The 19,132-nt window shown below is 38.5% G+C and overlaps 1 protein-coding gene across 1 annotated transcript in view; it reads right to left on the bottom strand.

The window, feature by feature from the left end:
• LOC149142842 (protein OSB1, mitochondrial-like) overlaps positions 1 to 19,132 on the bottom strand; it is a 217,803-nt gene that overhangs the window by 32,545 nt on the left and 166,126 nt on the right. The gene's annotated exons all lie outside the window — the stretch shown is intronic.

Below are 19,132 nucleotides of genomic sequence, written 5' to 3'. Positions count from 1 at the left end.
TCATTAACAGCTTGTCTTCCAGCAATGGCAGGAGGAGGAGAGTCTCTTGTTTTTCTAAGAGCTGCATCTTCATTAGATGTTACGTCTTTGGTAAACTCTATAGTCCTTTGACCAACTAAATAAATGCTATAAGTTTTTGAATTATCACAATAACCAACAAATGTACATTTCTTACATGAAACTTCTAGTTTGTTCCTTTTCTCTTTTGGCACATGGAAGTACACAGGACAACCAAAGATTCTCAAATGACTCACCTCAGGCCTTTTACCAATGAAGACTTCTTCAGGAGTCTTATTGTCTAAGGCTTGATGAGGAGTTTTGTTTTGCACATAAACAACAGTATTTGCAACTTCTCCCCACAGAAACTTAGTTAGCTTTGATCATGCAGCATGGCTCTAACTGCTTCCATAATGGTTCTATTCTTCCGCTCAACCACACCATTTTGTTGTGAACTGTACGACACAGTGGTTTCTTTCTTTATTCCAGCATCATTGCAAAGATCATTAAAATCATTGGAGGTGAACTATCCCCCATTATCAAATATGAAAGCTTTGATCAGCTTTCCAGTTTGATTTTCAATCAAAGCCTTGAAATTTTTGAACATGTCATATGCTTCCTTTTTCTTTTTCAAAAAGAATATCCATGTTTTGCGAGAAAAATCATGAAATACAAGTAGCCACCAACAGAAGTAACAGGCATGGGTCCACATAAATCAGAATATATGAGTTGAAGTACCTAACTACTTTTTGTTCTGCTTGAAGGGAATGGCCATTTTATATGCTTTCCACTTGCACATCATATGCAAACTCCTTCATGATCCATTCTTATCGCAAGCATTCCAGAAACCATCTTCCTTACATGAGGTAAGGCTTTGTAGTGTAGGTGAGTGAATATATTATGCCATAGCTCACACTGAAGATCAGTATCATGGACTAGTGCATGAATGGGTTTACCATTGACTTTGTAAAACCCTTCACATCTTGATACAAGAGTGAAGGCTTCTCTCATACTTGAGTTCAAAGGCCAAGTTAGAACTTTTTCATTAATAAAAGCAACTTTCATTCCTTTATCTTCTAGAGAAAATATGGATACAAAATTCTTTTTCAAACCAAGTACATACAAAACTTCTTGCAGAAAAATAGATTTGTCATCATCTAACTGAAATGAAACTGAACCATAAACTTTAACTTGGTGAGTAGAATTATCTCCAAGGATAGCATTTAAATTAGTCTCCCTCTCAACTAGATTAGAGAGTGCTTCTTTGTAACCAGTGAAGTGTTTGGAAGCACCACTATCAACTAACCAACTATCAATGAATCTTCAGAAGCAGAACTGGAAAGAGCAGAAACAAGAAAATATTCTGATTGAGTTTCCACTGCATTACTTTTATACCTTGGATTTCTTGTTTTCTTAGGATGGCCTTTTTTTTATTTTCAGAAGTGTTTTTTCTACAATCAGATTTTTTTTTTAATCTAGGTGCTCTTCTTCTTTCTTTACAATGACGAGCAAAGTGACCATGCTTTTGACAGTTAGAGCATCTAACATTTAACATGTCTAGATTCCCTTTATTTTATTTGAAAGAAGATTTCTTTTTATTACATTTTTTCTCGTCATAGGTTGAAAATGCAGTAGGTTCTCCTTCTCCATGACGTGAAATTCTCCTTCTGGAGTTCATTCTGGCCTCCTCTTGATACACTTTCCCAGGAGCTCATTAAATGTGGGAATAGTTTTGATATTGCTAATGGTGATGATAAAAGTCTCTCCAACAGGAGAAAGGCCTTCAAGCGAAATAAACACCATTTCTTTGTTGGGTACAACTTCACCAATTGTTAATAGTTGATTCATGATTTTGGTCATTCTCAGAAAGTATGCTGAACTGTCTCTCCTTTGTTCATCTTGATGTCCTTCAACTGATTCTTCAAGGCAATAATTGGGTTCATGTTACAAATTACAAACATGGCAATTAATTTGTCATACATTTCTTTAACTTTCTTCAAACCAAAAACATAAGTAATGAGATGATCACTAAGAGAATCAAGGATAATTTTTCTAGCTTTGATTTCACCTTTTTTATGTTTGGATTTGACAGTAGCACTTGAATTCTCTGGTGGATTAGCTATTGTGCCTTCAACATACTCTAGAACGTCATGTTATTCAAGAGTGATATCTAGCCTTGCTTTCCATGGACCAAAGTTTGAAGCATCATTCAACTTCTCCTCTACCTTGAAGTAGGACAAAGTCATCTTGATCAAAAAAAATTGGCAACAAGTGGGGTCTCTTCAGGTGATCCCTAGTCTCCTTGGACTTGTCTTCACCAAGGCTCCGATACCATGTGAAAATATGAAAGTTTTATGCATAAATTTAAAAATTCTTTACAGAAACTTGAAAGTTATATTCAAAAAACTGAATGTACTTTGAAGAAAACCAGAAAACTAAATGGAATAATTTGCAGAAAGTTGAACATACTTTGCAGAAAATTGAATGTACTTTGCAGAAACTAAATGTTCTATGTTATTACAATTAATTAGAATGCAAAACTCTTCTTCAAAGCTTTTCAGATCATCAATTGTATATAGAACATAAACTTAAGGATCATATGAAAACGCCAAGCACAAATATGAGACACTGAAATTTTGGTCCAATGACCAGGGCAAAACCCCTCAGAGGGGAAAACCCAAATGAATCTTCTTCGATTAAATTTCTTCAATTGTTCAGCAGTACAAAGAGAGAGAGAGAGAATGAATAAAGTCACCCATGTCTGATCAACTTGCAGTTGCATTGCTCTTGCTCTTTGCTCGAAGATCTCCTCCTTCTCTTGATCAGATCATGTCCTTCACACTTGCTCTAGCTCTTCCCTTGCTCTTGCTCTTCACTAGTTCTCACACTTCTCTTACTCAACAGTTGTTTTCCTTCTTCACAATGAGCATGCTAAATCCAACTCTCACTTGCTCTTCCTTAAATAAATGAGAAAGGAGAGGAGTAACAAAATGAATTCATTCCTTGATCCAATAAAAAGATAATCGAATTCCATGAGGAAGAAGTTACTTGAGGAAAAATGTGACTCATCCAAAGAATAGAGAGGGAGGTACACTTGTCTTGAGAAGTTACAATTTGAATTTGGGAGAAAGAGAGTTATACTTAGACATGAGAGTATATTTGGTGAGAGTTACATGTTGTTTTTTAATGTACCTTGGACAAGTGGTTTCCGATGGATTAGTCTCTAACTAGGGAAAAGTGTCCAAAATAATTTTTTTCCTAAGTGTGACTTTATAAAGTGAAAGTGACTTTATAAGTGGTAAAGTCAATGTTAAATTATAAAGTGAAAAGTGACTTTAGACATAAAGTACAATGTCGGTACTTTATTTAATGGGTGAGTTAAAAAATAGAAAGTGAGAATTAAATGCACATTTATTCTCATCCCTTGATCTAAATGAATCTGAGCCATTAGATCTTAGGGTTGCCCAAAAGTCATTTAGGCAAACAAAAAGGGGAAAAGAAAAGAGACTGCATTCATTCTTCATGAGCAAATTGGAGAAAGGGGGCTGAGAGCCAGAGAAAAGTTTTGAAGGAGAAATTTGTTGCAGCAAACTAAAAGAGTGATTTTTGGGCAAAGTTGGGCACGAAAATCAAGGCATAGAAGACAGTATAAGGTACAGTACGAACAGCATTTAATGCTATGAGCTGCACACCATTCGAGAAAAGTTTTTTGAAAAAAAAATGAAAATTTTGTACAATCCGTACAGTCCGTATCCATATAGTACATATTTTGAGCTTCAAGTGGGCATGGAAATCGAGGCAAAGTGGGCACGTTTTCAAGGAGTTTTGGCCTGAAGAGATAAGTTGTATTTTGTTGTTTTGTTTTGTCTGCAAATGTATTTTTCCTGAACTTGAAAGATAAATAAATTTGAAGAGCTCTCTAACAGGTTTTCGCCGGAGAAGATTAAAGGGGTTTTGCCTGGGTCTAAGTTGACCAAAAATCTATCCATATTTATGTCCATATTTATTTTTAGCATGCGTTGACAGTCCCATGTGTTTTAATCGAAAAATTTCATTTACAGAATTCTATATGTTGAATGTATGTTTATGACAAAGGGCACTTAACTTAATGGGAGTGATAAGGTGAAATTAAAACAGGGTTGGGATTGCAGGAAACTTTTTGGCCATCAAATTTCAACATGGTATCGGAGCTACATGTTGAAAATTGCAATTTGAACCGCATACAGTAGTTTGGGACAGCAAACAATGTTCCTCTGCACTCCCTGCTCAATCTGAATCCATATATCCCAACAACCTTACTTCACCACCTGACACATATCTCAGACCATAACCAACGATACCATGCAAGTACCTCCACACATGCTAAGCTGCAACCCAATGCACATGCATCGACTCAACTATAAACTTGGCTCAGGGTGCTCACTAAAAAAGGATCCAATCCAATCAACTATTTTCACATTGTGAGATCCACCAAATCTAAATCTAAAGCAGAATCACATAGCTTCTTTAGATTGGTCACCATAGGTGTAACCATGAACTTTTAGTCCATCATATCGAATCTCCTGAAAATTTGAACAACATACTTCCCTTTTCCAAGGAAGATCTCATATGGTCTCTGCCACACCTCTAGTCCCAAGAAATAATGCATCAAGCCAAGATCATTCATCACAAACGCTGAAGCCAATTCCCTCTAACACTGAAGCAAATCCAACTAGCCTTCTCCCTTTGTCACATAAGCAAGTCCATCTGCCACTCCTACTCCCTCTATGACTAAAGCATACTCTTTTGTCTGACCTGGTCTTATTACCACTCAAACTAACAAGGGTTCTAGGAGGGGATCCTAAAGGGGCAACTATTAGGTCAAGGGAAAAAATGGAGCAATAGCCCACTATCACCGCAACTAAGGCTCCTTGCTCTTTACAGACTTTCACCGATGGGAGGAAACCCGGTATAAACTAGATGAATGAGTCAATAAGAGGATAAGAAGTGATTCCTAAGGCCTATTCACACGAGAGACTCAACTATATGGTTTGCTTGCTTGAGAAGCAAGGTGTAAGGCTCTCTAGGAAGAGCCAAGGGGATTTCAAGGTCCAGGGTTTGCGGATAAGACTTGTAAATAAGATACCTAGTCCTAGAAATCCTTGTGAAAGCATGGTTTCAAAGTAGTCTTTGTGAAATTAGCATCAATAAGTTGTGGGACCACACAGGACCAAGTGGACCCAAAATTACGTCAAGGGGGTGGTATTGATCAATCAAAGGTGTACTTGACCTAATTGAGAGGGAGAAGGGAATCAAAGGGGAAATTTTCAGTAATTTTGATGCAATGATCCCAATGAGATTACTAGCCAAGGGAAACCAAGTGCAAGAATCGATCTCGAAACTACGGCTTGAAATATCTCAAGATCCTAGCATCAGAATTGCTTCAAATTTGGAGGGCCTCTAAAAGACACAACAGCGCAGTAGAAGGCAAGAGATCGAACTTTTTGAATGGGTGAATCGTGAGAAAATAGATGCCCTAGGTCACCTATGGAGGCTAGGCCTAAAAAGGAGAGAAAGGTCACTAATGGAGGATCATTGCCTAATTCTTTGGAAGAGATAGAGTCAAGGAGATTCTAATACTTGAAATGGATTCACTTAGACAAGGATGCCTTTAGAACAACTTCGCATGTCATTAGGGCATGACAATAATTGCTTCAAGGTCTTTACATTTCGATTTGCAATATTTGATGACTTATTAAGATAAAATTTTGACAAAATATCTCTAGGAATATTCACTCATTCTTACATGGCCTACGACATGATGCAACGCTATAAAAGATCAAATTTCCACAATTTCACATAAGAAAAGCAGTAAATTTCAGCCTAGTGTAGTGAAAATCCCAGCAACATGCATGTGACATAAGAAAATAACAAGAATAGAATTAAATAGTACTTACATGTAAGAAAGAGTATATCCAATCATCAACATATGCCAATAGTGAAGCTCCAAGACAAAAATGAAAGAGATCCAAACATCAAAATTCATCCATTCATCCAAAACTTGTCCTCCAAAGGAATAGTGAAAATCTCTCAACAGAGAACAACCCAATCTACGTGATGATCAAAAAGAATCATCTCACTTCTATTTATACACTCTCTAAGGAATTTGATTTAGCTAAATTGGCATAACTGAGCCCCTAAAATAAAATAATGTGCATAATAAGAATACTTTTGGTGAAAAGCCCACCAAAGAGCTCAATAATACATGAATAAGCCTCTCAAGAGGGCCAAATGATTAATAAACTGAGTCGTTGGGCCTTTGAGCACGGCTAATGAAGTCCAAGGGGTGCCATGATGTAGAAATGGACTCCCAAAATAGTGGACAAAGGGTTGGCCCCTTGTTTTCCAAGCAAGAACCTGTGGTGCTCCCAAGTGGGTGTGGGGGCACAAGGACATCCTCATGGGTCTCCAAGTGGATCAAAAATGCATGTAGACCATCTGTAAGGGCTAGGATGGTGATGTAAGTCCTCCCTCTACAATCAAAGACATCCTCTAGACCCTGGAACATCTGCCAAGTGTATGGTGCAGGTGTGGAGTCGGTTGGGCATGGTGAACCAGGCTCATCATCCTCATCCAAAAAGGTGGAACACGAGCAATCAATGATCAGTGTTGGGGATCCATGAAGTAATATCTGCTATGGTGAAGGCCCATGGCTCTTAACGCTCACCCTACTAGTGCCAATGTGGCCCTCTAGAGGGCTAGGACCCCATATAGGGAGACCATGCCCCAAATGAAGACCCACCTACAATCATGCATAAGATCCAATGCATCCCCTTGCCCTCCAAATCAACAAGTCATTAGAATACTCAAGTAATAAAGCTTACAAGTCATGGGATCAATGGGGCACTTCATGGTGGCATGCCCTTCCAAAGTGGACTTTGGCATGTACAAGTGTCTCCAAGCTCAATATGGGGGTTAACCAAGGACCCTATTAGGTGGTTTCAACCTCTAAGGGGGTGACAGTCAAGGTTCATGGAAAATGATATAATAATGGAATGGAGTGGGGATCGGGGGAATCATCTAGACCACATGTCAAGGTTCATGGCTAGCTATAATAAGGGAAGCCCACACCTGGGTATGTGAGTATAGGAGAGAGCAAGTCATGGTACATGAGTTACCTGGGCCTTTGTATTTCCACCCTTCTTCATATGCCTTTTGTCTTTTATTGATTTTTCTTCATAACTGCTCGAGGATGAAAGCATGATGCATAATATGTAGCAGTGGATACCCCCTTAAGTTGGGACGATTCATCGCCCACCAAGGGTTGGGACAATCATGGGTTCAATAATGATAGAGGGGGTTCATATAGGGCCCATAGGAACTAGGGTGATTGCCATGGATAAGGGGTAGAGCTCATGTTTGGCTTTTGCCAACGCGCTGAATTTGTATGTCCAGGCCATCTTTTGCATTGTATGGTACATTTCCTATTGAGAGTGGCCAAATTATGCTTTTTCTTTTCTTTTTAGCTACATCAACTCTGAGGCATCGTTCTAGGCCTGACCCAAGGTGTGGATAAGGGAAGGGGGAGGCTAACCCTATGTGGAACTGGTCAACACAAGTGGACCCAAATGAGAAAATAGATAAATGGGGCTGAAATGAGTGGAATGGGAGTGATGTAGGTGGTATCGGGAAGCAAGACCACGTAACCAAAATCAGGATTTCCCATGCAGTGTCAACCCAAAACCCAAATGGTCAGTAAAAATCCCACAAGACTAGGATACAAGGGTAACCATGAAAGACAAGAATACAAACCTAACCCACTCTTTCTATCGAATCCCCCCACCAATTAATGCCCAAAAGTTCCCATGACAAGTAAGGAAAATTACTCAAGTATACCAATGAAAAGTCATACCTTTGGGGTCGGGAGGCCCACCTTCAAACATACATTCATAACAAAAGGGTGAGGAACCACATGGTTGGCTCAAGTGGTGGAGAAAGTGGCACATCGAGCTATCTAGTGGCTAAAAGGACTCGTTGGTTGCTGGCTGAGGACCATCTAGGAGAAAAAAATCTCTTATGCATATTACCCACAAGTGGTGGCTAACAGGTCCCTTCATAGAAGGCATACAACTCTTAGAGACCTCCTGTCTCTAAGCATCTGACAAATTCATGAAATCATCTTGAAAGTTTGCTCCTTCCATTCTGCCTGACTATCTGCTCCCTCAGAATTGGAAACTCTTTTGATCATCTAACACAATTTTGGATGTCCTAACAATCTATACAATCCTTCCTCTCGAACATCAATCACTCTTGTTGAGTCTATGCTCGAGCCCAAGAATCTAACCATGGAATAAAAGTCTCCTCATAGTCCACTACCTCTTTCTAGAAGAAACCTCTTGCCACAAACCTCACTTGGTACTTCTCAATGTCGCCATCTATTGCATGAAAATGTCGCCTTGGTAATCTCCATAATTCCTCCTTTCTGCAAAACTCCACTCAGGATGCCATGAATAAAAATTAAGAGTAATAATCAAGGCAAAAACATGAAGTACTTATCTCTTGATTAATGAAGAAATTGTTGAGGATTGTCAATTCCCTTTCTGACAAAACTCGGAAACCTGTCATGTGCCTAGAAGCAACAATGTCCACCAACCAAACATCACTGCTATTGGTAATAGTGCCTGAAAGGGCAGAAACAAAGACTTTCTCCTCAGCTCCCTCTGGCTCTAGAATAACACCATCCATCATGTTTTCAATTTTCTTTAAGAATAGAACTATCTAGGTATGTTTTAGTCTAGACGTGAAAATGACCATCTGTATTTGTCTCATGGAGAGGGTGACTATGTAGATCTTTTAACACAGCAATTGTTAACTTCTCATGAATATGAAGGTTGTGAGGACCCCCAACTACAACAACCTCTTACCTAGCATGAACCATCTTTTCAACTTGGTATCTGGAGCTATAACATGCTCAATAGTTATAGAAATGAGAGCTCCAGGTTGTCCTGTGAAGAGCTCAACAGTGGAACAAGGACTAATAGGACCCTGGCCTCTTGGAAAAAGAATATGCAACAACCTTGGAATCATCTTGTAACTTACACGACCTTCCTTTGTTTCTCTTTTTCCATAAATGCATGGATCGGCAAACAAATCTATGGCAATAGATCTCCTTCGCAAGTTCACATAGCAACAACGTAGCCTCCTTTACTCCTCCACAAAGACCCCTATAATTATAAACTCAGCCACCTCCACAAGTTGCCTAAATACTAGTCTCATACGTTGACTTCAATGCCTACTCTTTCAACAAAGCTCTGAAACCATGACGAATTTTCCACAAGGTACACATTGGAAAACAATTTTGTAATTTAATAATTACTACCTAATGACCTTCAATCAATTTATCCCATGCCACTAATATCATTGAGCAATTATACACAGAAAATATCAATAGTAAATGCAGCAAAAATAGTAATGATCATTGAAAGACAACCATGCACAATAGACAATATTTTTACCCTGGGAAACCGAAACTTGGGCGAAAACCCAGATACTTTTCTTTAGGAGAAATTATTCTTCAGCAAGGTTTACAAATCCAATTTGTCTAGAAATCTGTGCCAAAATTCATGTCAAAAATACCAGTCAAACCTAGTCAAAATCCAACAAATCAATGTTGGTCAAACAACGAATTTTTTTCCCTGCAGCACTACAACCTGCACTAGTTGTAGATGTGGCTTCTCACAAACATTTTGGCCTTTGCTCCAATAGACGTATCCTTCCTCGATCTTCTTTTCTTAGCTGACTATGGCTCCTTTAGAAGACAGAAGATGTTGATTGATTGATCAAAATGAAAAGTCACATCATGTATATATACTAGTCGAATGGCCATGAATTAGCCCAAGGGACACACCATTTCATGTGGTTGGGACGACTTGTCTTCCTAGACCGACTTGATGACCAAAAATAAATTTCTTTTGATTTTTCTTCAAGACCAACTTAGGCATGCGGGAATACCAACCGATGTTATAAAAATCAACAAAGTCTCCATGCAAAAAATTGTGCAAATGCTAGTAAATAAGCGCATGCATATGATTATCACAACACAAAGAAGACTCTACGAAAAAGACATGCTCTCATCACAACACAAAACAAATACGTCCACAAAAGGAACATGTCCAAACAAACATGATTTGCTAAGATAAGCACATGTAGTTACAAATCTTTAAAGCAGACAGAAGACAATATTTTCTAAGCATAAATTTCGAAGCCTTTCACAGACAGAATTTGTAGACTTTTAAGGAATATGTTGGATTTGAACTCTTTGTTCAAAAGCAGACACAAATTCATCTATCAAAAAGTTTAAGGGACAAAATTTTCACACTTGGCAATTGAAACTACGACTTGTTGAAATTTGGCAGCTCAGGGAGAAATTCCCTCCATTGGACAATCTTCCTCATCAAGAAATATCCCTACTAGCCCTTGGAAGAATTTAATTTCGTCAAGCGACAATATGATTTTTAAAGTGAAACACACATATGCCCAAAAGTACAAGTCAGCCTGTGCAAGCTAATTTGCCCCCTTAAGACACATATAAATAGAGTATATATCACATCACTCTGGAGCATCATCATCACACTTCACATATTCACTCTCTTGTTTAGATTGGCTCGTGCAGGTCTGTAATTGGAGGTCTGAACTCACATGTGCAAAGGGAAGCAAGGAAATTTTGTTTTGGTGCATTGACATTTCCTGTTGGAGTTCGTTGACTAGCCTTTGACTTGGGTTGAATTGGATCATTTTGACTTGGAAAATCTCTATTTTGGAAGGATGAATTCATTGGGAAAAGACCCAAATTTTTCTGGGCATGTGGACTCACTTTGACCGCAGACCTTGACTGAAGTCGACCGCAGGCTTTTTCTCTCCTTTGACCAATCTTTTGTAACTATTTTGACTAGACTTTGACCAGCAAAGAAGGTTGCATCCTTTGACTATTGACCGAGTTGATATGGAGGTGGTTTAACTATTGAACATTGACTGGTTAAGGCATCTTTGACTATTGTTGACTTTGACTTTAGATCATCTTTGACTTTTGGGCTCATCTCTCATTGGATATTGGTTAGTTGAATTGAAAACTCAAAGTTGTTGACCTTTGACTCATAGTTGATTAATTGGAACGTTGTATCTCTCTATTGAACATTTGATGACAACCTAATAAAAGAAGAATTTTTAAAGGGTTTTCCCCCTTGCGGGGGCTTTCCCTAGTCTTTGACCAAATCTTGTGTCTCTTGTTATTGCTCTTGGTTGTCTTCTATTGTGCATTGGATTTATTGTTCTATCTACAATTGCTTATTGTTACTAGATGTTAATTGAAGAAGAATGGAAATAAGTGATTGTGTTAAGCATAGAACACTGAAAATTTAACATGGGATCAAAGCTAATGTGAAGACAAGCCAAAGGAGACGAAAGACAAGCAATTACCTTTGAAGGAATCTATCTGGAAGAAGCTACTCGGTCAAGATGTCTACCTCGTACTTCAAGGATGCAGAGAAGTTGAATCACTCATCTAATTTTGTTGCTTGGAAGATCAGGTTGGAAGTAACATTAGATGAAAATAATGTTTTGGAATACGTGGAAGGAAAGGTACATGAGCCTCCAGAAAATGCTCCTACTGCTGCCAAGGCCAAGTACAAGAAAGGTGAGATCAAAGCCAAGAAAATAATTATTGATTCTTTGAAAGATTATTTGCTTACTTACATTGGAAATTTGAAGACGTCCAAGGATATCTATGATAAGTTGGTTGGGATGTACGAGGTCAACAGTTTGAATCATGTTCTCTCCTTGAAAAATCAAATCAAGGACATCAAAATGAACAAGGGAGAGACTGTGCAATCATACTTCATGAGTTTATCACAACTCAGGGATCAATTGCTCACTATTGGAGAATCTATGTCTGATAGAGAGTTGGTACTTGTTTCACTTCAATGTCTTCCTCCAATTTGGGACCCTCTACCTTTGTTATTCAAGACAAGAATACTAAAGGAAGAGGAAGACCATCTAACTTCAGTAATTCTGTCCAGATTCCGGGGATTCCAATAGAAGATTAAGGAAAATTGAATGCTACAATTGCCACAAACATGGTCACTATGCTCGAGACTGTCTGGAAAAGAGATATCCTCCAAGGTCCAAATACAACAATGGGTCCAATGATAGAAGAAAAAGAAATGATTTCAATGATAGAAGAAGAAGAGATGCTCCTAATGATCGTGAAGAAGGCCAGTCCTCGAAAGAGATCAAGGAACTCTGGGTATGGAAACAATGTTGTTGCTACTCAATCTGAATATATTCTTATTTTTGTTCTTTCTAGTTCCTCTACTCTGAATTAGTTTGATAGTTGGTTGGTATATAGTGGGCCTTCTAGACATTTCTCTAGGTATCATGAAGTCCTTTGAAACTTGGTTGAGAGGGAAACTATTTTGAAGATCATTCTTTGGGACAACTCAACCTATCCAGTGAAGGATTTTGGTTCTATTACATTTCATTGAAATTATGAGGAGTATGTACTTCTTCATGATATTATGTATGTTCTGGGATTGAAGAAAAATAATTTATTTATATCTACCTTGGCAAACAAAGGGATGAGAGTTGCTTTCATATGAGGAAAGGTCCTCACCTGGCCTATGGAATCTCGCATGAGGGATGAATTCACCTTGGTATATAGAATTGAAAGACTCTATAGAGTCAACAGAAGACTGCTACAAGCAATGGCACATGATAGCAAGCATCAAAGTGAGCTATGGAACCGAAAGTTTGCTCATCTACACTATGAAGCCCTACCTAAAGTAAGGAGGATGGTTTCTGGAATGCTTGAGGTTCAAACTAATCATGATGGAGTATGTTTGGGATGTGCCAATGGAAATAAGTCGAGGGGACCATTCCCATCTAGCAAAAGCAGGACCTGTGATATTCAACAATTCATACATTCTAATCTATGTGGACCCATGTCAGTAAAATCTCTGTGTGGTTATTTATATTACATAATCTTTGTGTATGACTTCTCCTTGGAGACATGGATATTCTACTTGAAGCACAAGGACGAAGCATTTGATATGTTCAAGGATTTCAAGGCACTAATAGAGAATCAATCAGCGAAAAGAATTAAGGTCTTCAGGTCTGAAAATGGTGGAGAATACACTTCTAATGAGTCCATTGACATTTGCAAAAAGGTCAGAATCAAGAAGAAGACCATTGTACCTTATAATCTCAAGAAGAATGGTGTGGCTAGAAGAAAGAACAAGACCATCATGGAAGTTGCCCGAGCCATGATGCATGATCAAAGGCTACCAAAGTTCCTTTGGGGAGAAGCCACTAATATAGCAGTCTATGTTCAAAACAAGATTCCTCATCAAGCCCTGGGTGACAAAACTCCCGAAGAAGTGTTCACAGGTGTGGAGCCCGATGTTGGACATCTGCGAATCTTTGGCAACCCCGTGTACTTTCATGTGCCAAAGTACAAGAGGAACATGTTGCAAGCCACTAGAAAGAAAGATGCATTTGTTGGGTATTGTGATAATTCAAAAACTTTTAGAATATATGTGTCGAGTAAAGGAAAAATTGATTTTAACAAGTATGTGACTTTCGATGAAGATGTTTCCCTTGGAAAAGCAAAATTATTCCTCCTCCTGTTAAAAGAAGGATGATGACATGGATCTACCAGAAGATCCTTATGTGCCTGAACCTGAGAAAGATGTTATTGATGATCCCATGGAACCTATGGACCCCCTGGATCCTCCTCCATATGATCCCCCTACCAAGAAGAGACCACTTTGGCTTCGTGATACTTTACAAGATGCTGGAAGACATGTTGCTACTAGAGGAACCTTTTGAGAAAGTAAGAAGCCATGTTGATACCAAGGATATGTTGTAGCTATGAGCACCATCATTTAGGTTGAGCCTCACACCTTTAAAGAAGCAGTGAAAGAGCAAGTTTGGAATGATGCTATGGTCGAAGAATATGAATCTATTATGAACAATGGCGTATGGGAATTTGTTCTGAGACCCAAAGGGAGGTCTGTTATGACTTCTAAATGGTTGTACTTGTACAAGATCAAGCATGGAGTTGATTGAAGTATTGGGAAATATAAGGCAAGGCTCATGGCTAAAGGTTTCTCCCAAAAAGAGGGAGAGGACTATGATTATATATTTGCACTTGTTGCCCACTTTGCTACTATTCGAGCTATTGTTACCCTACCAGCTAACCAAGGATGAACTCTTCACCAAATGGATGCGAAGACTGCATTTCTTAATTGCATACTCTAGGAAGAAGTATATGTTGAGCAACCATAGGGTTTTGAAGTACATGACCAAAAGACTCGTGTTTGTAGACTAAATAAGGCACTTTATGGATTGAAGCAAGCACCCAAAGCTTGGTATGCCCGTACTAATAACTACCTGGTAAAGCTTGGATTCATGAGAAGCTATGTTAAGCCGAACCTCTACTTCAAAGTGGTCCAAGGTATGCCCCTTATTTTGGTTTTATATGTTGATGACTTATTCTTGACAAGTAGTGAGCCTTTGATGCTCAAGTGCAAGAGGGAGCTTGCCTCTGAGTTTGAAATGGAAGTCCTTGGATTGATGCATTATTTCATGGGCTTGGAGGTGTGGCAAAGGCCCGATGAGATTTTCCTTTCACAAGGAAAATATGTAGTGAAGCTGTTGAAAAGATTTGGAATGGTAGAATGCAAGTTTATGGCCACGCCGATGGAGATGAACTTCAAGAAACTATTTGGAGATGTTGTAGGACTTGACTTGGCGAATCCCTTTGAGTATCAGCGGTTGATTGGGGCATTGATGTTCCTTGTGAACACCCAACTAGACATAGGTTTTGCAGTTAATACTCTGAGTCAATTCATCATTGAGCCTCTACATGCACATTGGGTCATTGCTAAGCATGTGCTGAGATATTTGCATGGGATGTGTTGCAGTCAAATTGTCAGAGTTCCAAGTAAGTGGAAGTACCAAAAAAATTTCAACTAGATCGGATCACCTATTAGCAGTCCATGTGTCATGGTCACCCCATTCTGCAAGTTATATGATGTAAATGATCCTAGTAAGACCTTGAGTATATGTAAAACCCGAGGTAAGCCTATAATTTTGGCAACGATTTTCATCCTAGGAAGTTTTTTTTAACCTCGCTGATTATCTGTGTTTCTAAACACCGCTAATCAAAAAAGTTTTTTCCCTCCAGCTTAAACCCCCAAAGCTAGGGTGAAATTTATTGTCGAAATCTTAGGTGAGTCCTAGTGTTTTTAGTCGATTTTAATGTAAAAGTGATTTGGGAATCATTTAAGCTGGTTGGCTTAATTATTTTATTACAAATCACTTGGTCTACTAGATCATATTGTGTTGCAGATGGGTTATGTGTCTTGAGGGTCTAAGCCAAATGTGTATTCCCCCTTTGAGGGTTGTAAATGTAAAATCTTGTGTATTAGAGGGTGGAACAATAGTTAAATCCCCTCATGTGTAAATTAATTAATTTTTTGGCAAAATAAAATTAAATCCTAAACCAAAAAATTAATTAATAAAGTCAAAATTAAGTTTTCTTAGGAAAAATAGTTCTCCAAGTGGCAAAATTCGTGGGTCCTAAAGGAATCAATTTTTAAAGGTCCTCCACCAAGGGGATATTGTATATGTCAAGAAAATTTGGACCCATGGACCTTCATGGTTGAGTCAAAGTCAAACTTTTGAGGAAATTAGCTCAAAATAATTAATTTTGAGCTAATAAAAATGGAACTAAAAGATAAATTCGAAAATTCTTCAAAAATAAAAAATCAAGGGCTAAGATTAAAAGATCTTGAAGTGTTTATCAATGGCCAATATTATTTTGACAAAGATGAAGGAAACTAGCCATTATTTTTCTACTTTGAGGATAAACCTATAAATTAGAGAGTCATTTCAGTTTCTAGCATCTTGATCTTTGGCTAGAAAATTTCTGCTAAAGCAGCTTTGTAACTATTGTCCCGCTAGGAACTATTTTTCAATCATAATAAAGAATTTGTGGTGCAATTCAAGGTGTTCTTGCTTATTGATTTGTGGTATGTGCTGACTACAGACGTCTCTATGTTTTGTTGAATGTGAAAAATCGGAAACTCGATCCCCTACTGCAACAATTGATTAGATTTCTCCTACTTGTTAATTTCTGAATCAAGTTATTTACAGTGTCACACAGTAAAGATCAAAATAAAATCTACCGCAACCTTCACAACATAGAATATTGCAGAAACAAGTACTGAGCAAGAAGGAAATAGCACACACACAATTGACACCATTGTTTTTGGACAATGTCCCCGAAAAAACCCAATGTGGAAAAATTGGTGCAATAGCTGGGGGGTTGAATTATTATGCAGAAGTTTTTGAATACAATCTTTGGATGCCTTACTGGCTATCCAATACAGAGAATCTGACTAGCAGAGAATTAGTGAGAAATACCTCACACTATCACTGGAGATATGACACTGATCCAGCCACTGAATGGCTAGTCCCAAGCAGCCTCTGCGCAATCACTGCACTTCTCTGCGTCACAACTGATAGGGACTACGTCACTCCCTCTGGCTGATCGATCTAATGATTGGATGCTCTATCTTCTGGCCCTCTGGTCTCACACCCTGGTTCTTGGCACTGGATCTGATCTGCTCCTCAACAAATTTGCGAATCTCCTCAAGGCCTCTACGCTACCTCAGCGTGGCTTTACGCTGCCCAGCGTGGTTCTACACTGCCTCTTTTGGATCTCTCTGTGCCTCCTCTGCAATGTATCCTCGGATCAGGGAACTCTCCAACCGGAAAACTATCCCTGCCCCTCTCTACAAGAAATCTTCCCGATGACTTCTTTTGCAACTGATGCACTGCTTTCTTGATAAATCGATCTCTTGATCTCACTCGATGTGTTCTTCCAAATGCCCATCAAGCCTCTTCTTATAATCTTCTCGTTGATCAATCAATGGCCCAGATTAGATTATAATCAATGGCTCAAATCATCTTGACTTGTTCCTCGTCCTTCTCTAGAAGATTCACACCAATTTTAATTAACACACTTTAATTATTTTAATTTCCTAAGTTTAGACTTAGGCATCCATAAAAAAAAAGTAATAATTTTAATTAAACCTCCTCCGAGTGGAATTTCCCAAAACGATTTATGGGTATTGTGGAATGTGTTGTCGCACAAATTGTCTGGATAGCGCAACAACGCTCAGACCGGGGGTTGTCACCTTGATCCCCGATCTCTCCGTTTAAGCCGTCTCCATAGGCTAAGGGGAGTAGACCCTATGGGATAAAGATAGACCAACTAGGAACCAGCTGGGTTGGGAGATACAGCGAGGCAAACAAGCACTTGATTGATTTAAGAATTTATTAGCCTTTAAGTACTTTAAGACCAGTGCCTTTGCTAGACTGGTTTGCTGCTTAGAAAATAGAAATGGAAACAAACCCTTTAACAATAGCTTGAAAATATTTACTGGAGTGATAAGCATTAATCAAGCAATAACGAAAGATAGATGCGAGACATTCACCAGATGCATAAAATTTTAGCAATTAAACTTTAGAAGATCAAATGCTTTAAATAACCACAAAATTTAAATGCTAACCAGTTCATAAAATGATTCACCAATTTCAAATAGCTAATCGCACATTTAACAATGTAAGGAAGCTTTAAACCCACGAATTTGGAAAATCATTTTTTAAATATGCCAAGCAAGACGAAAGGTTTTCAATTTAAATGTTTTTGGACCTTTGAAATTTTTATTTTTATTTTTTTTATTTTTTATTTATAAAACAAATGAAAATTAAATATATCTAGTTCTAAAACTAAATCCTAAGTCAAATGAACTGACAAAATCTAATTTTAAACAAACTAGCACCTTATCATATATAAAACAAAAAAGAAAATCAATTTTTTTTTAATAAAACAAAAGAAAATAAAAATAAAACTTAAACTAACCAAAAATCGAAACTAAACAAGAAAAAACTTAATAACTTTTTTATGCTTTTTGGGATTTTTTATTTTTTATGATTTTTTTATAGTTCTAAATTAAAAATTCAAAATCAAATATATCTAAAATTAACAAAATCTAATTCTAGAACTAAGATCTATCTAAAACAAAATTTTAATTTTAAAACTAAAACTAAAACGCATAAAACTAAACTAAATGAAAAAAACTATACGCACAAAACCTAAGGTCGAAAATGAAATTCGTATTTTGTGTGCAGGTGTTTGACGACAGAGAAGAGGTGATACATGCAGGTCAATGGCAACATTTGGAGCTGGATGAGGGGCAGCGGATACAGCCGAGGCAACATTAGATCAAACAGCAAGAGCAACACGCAGGAGGAAGACGGATTCGAAGCAGGCAGCGAGGATGGGTGATGAGCTTACTGCGAGTGAAGGCACGCTGACAGCAAAGGGAGCGGGTTGAACGCCGACGAGGAAGGTTAAGGACGTGTGGAAGGAGGGAGCCGTAGAGGAAGAATAGGCAACGTGGAAAACAGCTGCGTTTGAGGAGCGTGGACTGTTAATGCACGCAGAGGACGCAGGATAAGTGTGGCAAGGCGATGAAGAAGCTAGAGCAGGAGGGATGCACGTAAGAAAGGCTGCGGAGATGAGTGGGAATGGAGCCGATTTTGGAGCACGCAAATGAAGAAGGGAGCTGGCACGGTGTGAGTTTTGATGGCAGCGGATAAGGAGCAGATGGAAGGCAGAGGACGCAGGCAAAGGAATTAGACTGCGGTGAGGAGAGAGAGCCGCGTGAGAATGGGAAAAAAAGCGTGGGCAGTATTTGGAGAAGCCGGAAGAGGCAGCGTGTGAAAGTGGTCGTGGGTAGCTGCGTAGGGAAAGCAGATAGCAATGGTGTTTGTGTGAGGAAGAAGGGAGCAGCAGAGCTAACGGACAACATTGGAGCAGTCACGTGGATGGAGGATACGTAGAGAAAGGAAGAGATGCAGTGTGAAACCCCACCAGGCAGCCAATCGATCTAAAAAATCGATCAAAAATTTCACCAGAACTTAAAATTATTTTCCAGAAATGTTAAAAAAAACTTTTAACATGCTCTGCTTCAGATTTCTCAACGAAAACTTTCGAATGACAGTTCCCAGATTTAAAATATTCCCAAAA

This window comes from Pinus tabuliformis, chromosome X (assembly GCF_031772625.1).
Source record: "Pinus tabuliformis cultivar Carrire ecotype Pingquan chromosome X, CPIR1, whole genome shotgun sequence".
Classification (NCBI taxonomy): domain Eukaryota; kingdom Viridiplantae; phylum Streptophyta; class Pinopsida; order Pinales; family Pinaceae; genus Pinus; species Pinus tabuliformis.
Note: the sequence above shows the minus strand (reverse complement) of the source record. Positions and strands in the feature narration are given on the sequence as shown.